Below are 7867 nucleotides of genomic sequence, written 5' to 3' on the forward strand. Positions count from 1 at the left end.
CCTTCATGCAATGGACCTTACTGCGCTGTATAACAAACCTAATAAATACATCATATAAATAAATGGTTTAGGTGTTATCTTCTCTGTTTTTAAATTGGATCCCACTGTGAGAATGCAACGTCATAACCTTTAACTTCTACCATATATACAACTAAATACAATACTAGGGTTGTGCACTGACCCCCATAGGTTTTGGTTTGGATCTGGATTCATCTTTGTGTTTTGGCTTTATTTTTATTTGGGCCTGTTTTATTACTACACTATTATTACCCCAATAACACCCATTTCCAGTCACTTTTGACAACCTCATAGCTCACAATGGCCCTTATTCTGATCGGTGCGGATTTTTCCGCATGCGGTCGTACCGCCGATGGTTGGCGACTGCGCATGTGCAGAGGTCACTCTGCGCATGTGCAAGTGGTTTTGCCGCACGTATTCTTTAGACGCCGCACAGGGGGCGGAGAGGGGCGTGAAGGGCTACTTAGCCTCATTACCCTATGCATACGCCCCGCGTTTCATGGGCGTTCCCATGCAAACGCAGGGCGTATGCATGGTAATGAAGCCGTGACGCATGTGTAGGGGGCGGGCATCTGACATCGCCGGATGTCAGCTGCCCGCCCCCATACATGATTTCATACGGACAAGTGTCCGTGTGGTCTAGGGTGGCGGGCGCTGGTGGAGCGTGCGGCCCTGCATTCGATGTTCGGCGACCATCGAATGCAGGGGCTGCTCCCAAGATGGAGGAGGCGTATCCCCGTCCACTTTCATGCGGACCGCCACATATCCGCGTACGGACGGAGGTGGCGATCCGTATGGAAGGCGGGGATTCGCCTGCACGGTCCTGGCCGCATATTCTGATCTGGCCGCACAGATCAGAATAAGGGCCAATATTATTTACCAATATAGGCCAAAGGCTGAAATTTTTTTAGTAACAGAGCAGCTGCACAAACGCACGGCAGTTTAAAAGACAATAGGGGAAATTGACTAAGAATATAAATCCGACTAGGTCGTATTCGTATTCTTAATATCACAGAATACAACCGGCATCAGTCGTATTTTGTCTAAAATACGAATCGTAAATAGGGCAAATTTACTAATCTGCCATATTTACAGATTTGTATTTTGCCATATTCTGCCACATTGGTATATAGGGGCTGAATATACAGATATGTCCTCATACATCGTGGCATAACGTGCGCTATGTGAATCGCGCATGAATAGAGCCTGCTACTTGTGCTATAGTCCTGTTATAAATCGCGGTATAAATGTAACATAATGTTGTAAATGTAACCTGCAATTATACTCCCCAACCACCTGTCCCACTCAGGTTTAATTGGTTCTAAGCCTTATAGAAATTCAGCTAACCTCATAAATATCACATGCCTCCACCACCCTCCACACAACTTAAATGTGCATTATTGAATGCACGCTCTGTTTGTAACAAATTAACATCCATCCACAACCTCTTCATCAACCTGCTGGCCACTACAGAAACCTGTCTCACACAATCAGACACTGCCTCGCTTGCAGCACTGTCACATGGTGGTTTCCACTTCACTCATACCCCCAGGCCTGGTAACTGTAGAGGAGGTGGGGTTGGTATATTACTGCCCCAATCCTTCACATACTCAGTTCTACCACCAGTTCCTTCACTCATATATACATCATTTGAAGTTCACTCTATTAGAATTTCCCCCCTTTCTCTCTGCATGTTGCTGTTATCTACCTGGGCTTCCCAACCCTCAATTTCTGGAAGATTTGTCTGCCTGGCTCCCCCACTTCTTATACTCTGATATCTCCACCATCATCCTGAGTGACTTCAATATTGCTATTGACAGTCCACCATCTTTGCATGCTTCCAAACTCCTCTCTCTAACCTCCTCTCTTGGCTTCTCCCAGTGGTCTGACTCCTCTACTCATGAGGAAGGCCACTGCCTTGACCTTGTTTTTACCAGGCTGTCTCCGATTTTACTAACACTCCCTTTCCTCTCTCTGATCACAATCTCATCACCCTCTCGCTCTCCTCCATTACCCCAAGCTCACTGGGACAGAAATCATGCAAGCCTTCTCAAACCCGCAGAAATACTAATGCTATTAATTTTTCACAACTTACCACCTCTCTGCAACAACAGCTCTCACTAATTCCTACACTTACCTCTCCTGACTCTGCTGTTTCCCACCTGTACCAGACTCTTGAAACAGCCCTTGATGAAGTGGCTCCAGCTTCCCATTACACCCCGTTACCATAGGCGTGCGCACGGGGGGTGCCGGAGGTGCACAGGCACCTCCTAATGATCGGCACCCCCCGCACGATGCAGCCGCTATGGGGCTTGGGGGGGCTAATGGTTTAGAAGGCACCCTCCGGAAAGTTATGCCATTACTGTACTGTTGTGACATGCCCATTTCTCCCCCCCCCCCCATTTCCACATCAGCGGAGTCTGAGACCAGTGCAGTGCTACTGGTCTCCAACTCCTCCCCTATGCTTTCCACCTGACCTGTTGCCCTCGTGAATGATCAGGAGAGGAGACTGAGCGCTGATGAAGAGACTGGCTTCCGGGGTACAGCCGATCCGAACAGCGTAGCCTACAAGGAGAGCGGAGCCTGCCGGGGCTCAGCGACAGCCAGTGTAAACAAACAGCCTGCTCGGGCGCAGTGCATCCTTTGACAGCGCCGCAGACCAGAAGAGTCTGCCAGGGCACAGAGCCGCCAATGTTAAGCACAGCGCCGCCAATGAGGGCAGTTTACTGTACTTAGATACACAGTGGGGGAGGGGTTATCAAGGTACCAGTGGGTTTAGCGTGGTACACATGGGGGAGGTGAGATTTAGTGAGGTACACAGTGGGGGAGGTGGGACTTAGGTACACAGTGAGGAAGGGGGGATTTAGTGAGGTATACAGTGGGGGAGGTGGGTTAGTGTGGTACACAGTGAGGTACAGGGAAAGTAGTGAGGTACACAGTGGGTGAGGGGGACTTAGCTATCTCACTTGTCTCTAACCTGCTGTCTCTCTCTCTCTCTCCCCTCTCTTCCCTGCTATCTATCTCTCCTGTTTTTTTCTCTTTTGGTCCTCTCCGCACACCTTCTATCTCTCCCCCATTCCCTCCCCTTTTCTCTCTTCTGTCATTTTCTGTCTCTCTCTGTTCTCTCCCCTAACCCACTCTCCCTCCTTTTCTCTCTCCCATTTCTCTCTTCATTGCTTTCTTTCCCCCTGTCCCTTCTTTCTCTCCACCCTCTCTCGCACTTCCCCTCCATTTCTGTCTCACCTCTCTTAGGGGGAGATTCTCGAAGCGAAAAATGCTGTAAAAACCCCGTTATCGTTATCATTTTGGGATGCTGTAAGCATCCCCCGCTGGGTTACCGCGGCGGGGGGCATCGGCAGAAAAATCTGGCGATGCCCCATAGAAGCCAATGGGCTTCTACCGCAACCCTCCACCGCCCCGCGCCGACCCCCCGTCGCCCCGCATCGCCCCCTCACCTGTGTCCGGGCAGCACAGAGCTGTGCTGCCCGGACCTGTGACCTCCCTGCACTGATCCTCTTTCGGGTGCAGGGAGGAGGAGAGCCCGGCGCAGCAGCAGCAGCGCCAGGTGTGTGAGGGAGGGGGGAGCCACCGGGACCTTCTGGGACCCGGCGACTCTCACCGCAAAGGACAGCTCTTAACGCAAGAGCTGTCCTTTGCCTTAATTATCGCATATGTTACAAAATATGCGATAATTATTAATGCGATGGGGGGCGGAGATTCTTAGAGAATCTACCCCTTAATCCCTCTCGCCACACCTAATCTCTCTCCTCTGCTCTCTGTGTGTTGGGGGGGGTGGGTGCTAAAGGGAACCAACCAAAAGTTTGCCTAAGGCATCAATTTGGCTAGGGCCGGCTCTGCTCAGACTATCACTGTGAGAGGACTGGTGCATGCACATCAGCTACTGAAGGAGGCTCGGGCTGCAACTGGAGCCATTTAAATAAGTCAATAGCAAGTGCAGTGCTATTGTGATCCAGGCTCTAGCCCTGTGTGTGCTGTCCCAGAGTCCTCCTGAGCCCTCCGAGTATGTTATCCCCTGTGGAATCGAGCATGAAGGCCTTAGCATCAAGCATGAAAGCCCTGGCATCAAGCATGAAACCCCAATAAATTAACATGTAGGTAAGTGATACTTAATTGGCATCATATGTAATAGCCACTACGGTATGTGGTATAATATGTAATGAGCATTACGGCATGTGGCATAATGTGTAATGCGCATCAAGTTTTTCAAATAATGTGTAATTGGCATCACAGTGTGTGGCATAATGTGTAATGGGCATCACGATGTGAGGCGTAATGGGCATCACGGTGTTAGGCGTAATGGGCATCATGGTGTGAGGCGCAATGGGCATCACGGTCTGAGGCATAATGTATAAGGGCCATCACGGTATGAGGAGTAATGGGCATTATGGTACGTGGCGTAATGTGTAATGGGCATTATGGTGTGTGGTCTAATGGGCATTAAAGTGTGTGGCATAATGTGTATTGGGCATTATGGTGTGTAGCATAATGTGTAATGGGCATTATGGCATGCAGTATACCATGCAATCAGTGTGTGACATGTAATAGGCATTACGGTGTAACTTTTTGGCACACTGTCAGTGTTGTCCCCACTTTGCAAAAATTTGTCAAACCCTGCCATGTGTAATGGGCATAAAGGTGTGTGGCATTATGTGGAATAGGCATTACTGTGTGTGGAATCATGTGTGATGGGCATTATATTGTGTGGTATTATGTGCAATGGGCATTATGTGGAATAAGCATTACTGTGTGTGGCATTATGTGTGATGGGCATTATGGTGTGTGGCATTATGTGGAATGGGTGTTACAGTGTAAATTTCTGTACCTGTTTCTAGTATGTGTGGGGGAATGATTCATTCTGAAGTGCATATACATAAATAAGTTACCTTCTATTTAGTTTGCATTGTTGCTAAGTAGGCTGTGATGGACACACCTAGTAGGCTGTGATGGACCCGCCCATTAGGCTGTGATGGACCCGCCCATTAGGCTGTGATGGACACGCCCAGTAGGCTGTGATGGACACGCCCCTCCAATGGTGCACCCCCTAAGGAAATGGGCTGCGCACGCCTATGCCCATTACACCCCACACAAGCTTAGATGCAAGCCGTGGCACACCAAAATAACCTGACAACTACAAAATCAGTCACGTAAATATCGTACTCTGACTGATTTCCTCTATCTGCCACTTTGGACACTGCCAAAAACAAATGTACTTCCAATTTCTCATCGCTTCTCATGCCACCAACTTTAATTACTCCCATAAAAAAAAAAAAAAAAAACAATTCTGACCCTAACTCTCTCTCTAACTACCGTCCCATCTCTCAGCTCCCATGCCTCTCCAAACTACTCGAGAGACTTGTCTACTCTTGTCTCACACACTTTCTTAACTCTCACACCCTATTAGATCCACTTAATCAGGCTTTCGTTCCCAACACTCCGGTGGTGAACGATCTAGTAACTGCCAAGTCTAAAGGCCATTACTCACTACTTATTCTTCTTGATCTTTCTGCTGCATTTGACATGTTTGATCACACTCTTCTCATACAAACACTGCACTCCCTAGGTCTTAATGATACAGCCATTTCCTGGTTCTCATCTTACCCTTTTTATCTTTATTTTATCGCTCTTTCAGTGTTCGCTTCTCTGACTCTACCTCCTCTTCACTACCTCTGTCAGTTGGAGTTCCGCAAGGCTCAGTTTTAGGTCCTCTGCTTTTCTCAATCTATACCTCATGTCTTGGCAAACTAGCTCTTTTGAATTTCAGAATCTCTGGTATGCGCTTGATACTCAAATATATCTATCAACCCCAGAGTTGTCACCACGGGTCTTGGGCCGAGTCTGTGAATGCCTATCTGCCATCTCATCCTGGGTGTCTTCTCACCACCTCAAACTTGAAATTCCAAAACGGAATTACTTATATTCCCACCGGCAAAGAACAGTTACCATCCTGATATCTCCATAACTGTTGACAACTCGACAATCTACCCTACCCCACCAACTCGTTGCCTATGGGTCATCCTCGACTCTGAACTGGCCTTTGTTCCCCACATTCAATCGGTCTCCAAATCATGTTAAATGCATCTAAACAACACATCCAAAATACGACCCTATCTCACACAAGACACTACCAAATCTCTTATCCATGCACTCATTATATCCCGCATTGATTATTGCAATAGTCTCCTAACTGGTCTTCCCAGGAACAGACTCTCGCCACTGCAATACATTTTAAATGCTGCTGCTAGGCTGATCTTCCTAGCAAGATTTGCATCATCTGTTGATCTGCTCTGCAAATGCCTCCATTGGCCTGTATTTTACCGTATTTAATATAAAATAATTCTATTGGCATATAAAGCTATTAACCATACTGCACCAGCTCATATCTCTCTACTTATCACAAGTTATCTCCCATCTTAACCACTACACTCTACACAAGATCTGCAGCTCTCTTCTGCACGGATCACTAGCTCCCATTCACTATTACAGGACTTTCATCGGGCTGCTCACCATCCTATGGAATGCCCTTCCATGCACAATAACACTCTCCGCTAGCCTCCAGACTTTCAAGCGTTCCCTGAAAACTCACCTCTTCAGGCAAGCCTATCATATTTAAGTTCTACACGCATAACCCTCTGAGGCACTTATGTATTATATAGCTTCCCTTCTGGACTTGTAACTTGGTGGGACTGCTGTGCTATTACTGGTGCCTGTCCTTGTGTTTCCCTCCTATATCCTTATAGATTGTAAGCTTGCAGCAGGGCCCTCCTACCTCCAGTTTGTTTTATCACTGTCTACTATTGTAAAGCGCAACGGAATCTGCTGCCCTATAAGAAAGAAACTGTAAATAAATAAATAATAAATTTATGTATGTATGTATGGCTTACTTGATTGATTTATTAGTTGATATAACTGTTTTTTTTTATTATGAAAATGTAAGAGAATAATAGGCTCTGCCGCAACTATAGCTTTTCACTTCAACCCTTGTCAGGAATCCCTGGTTATTAACTATGCTCTTAACCTGTACTTAGATGATTTACATCCCCACCTCTGCCAACTTCTGCCTCACAAAAAGTACAGATCTCTCCACAAATTTTGAATTTGGGTAAAAAGTATTCCACACACAAGAGGTGGTGTTTTAGCATGACGATGGATTTCTTGTTAATTATGGGCAAGAAATGCTGCTGCTTGTGACTGACTTACTGGATGCAAACATCATCATCCTCAACATCCTTATTAGTGTCAGATAGTAAACATATATCGCTCTCATCATGTTGGACTTCCACGCTAGCACCCGCAACTTCTATGATGTCACCATCTTTACTTTTACTGCTGATCATCACATTTGCAGATGGTGCATACATGGCAGAAGGAGGCTTCAATATGGGGACAGTGTTAGAAATATATGTACGTTTAAAATAAAAGTTTATCTATCTATCTATCTATACACAAACACATGTTCTGGGGTCAAGAGTTCAATTCTTGCCTGTGGCCTTATCATTGGGGAGTTTGTTTGTACTCCCCATATTAGTGTAGGTTTCCTTCCATACAACTGTAGTAATCTAATTGTGTTTGTAAACCTCAATTGTTCAGTGAAATATATCTGTGACAAATATTATTTCTGCAGTGTTGATGAAGCTACAGGTATAGTAAATAAATTGTAATAATAGCTTATTATGTTTAGATTTACACCTCATTCATATTTGACATATGACATTAATATAATATTAGCCAGACTACTATCTATAATGAACAAACCCACGAGAGTTACGGTTTCAGGAAAAGTTTATTAAAACCAAAAAAATAATAATAATAGTTTAAGGATTCTAGACAC

The sequence above is a fragment of the Crinia signifera genome, chromosome 7 (assembly GCF_055691185.1).
Source record: "Crinia signifera chromosome 7, ASM5569118v1, whole genome shotgun sequence".
Taxonomy (NCBI): domain Eukaryota; kingdom Metazoa; phylum Chordata; class Amphibia; order Anura; family Myobatrachidae; genus Crinia; species Crinia signifera.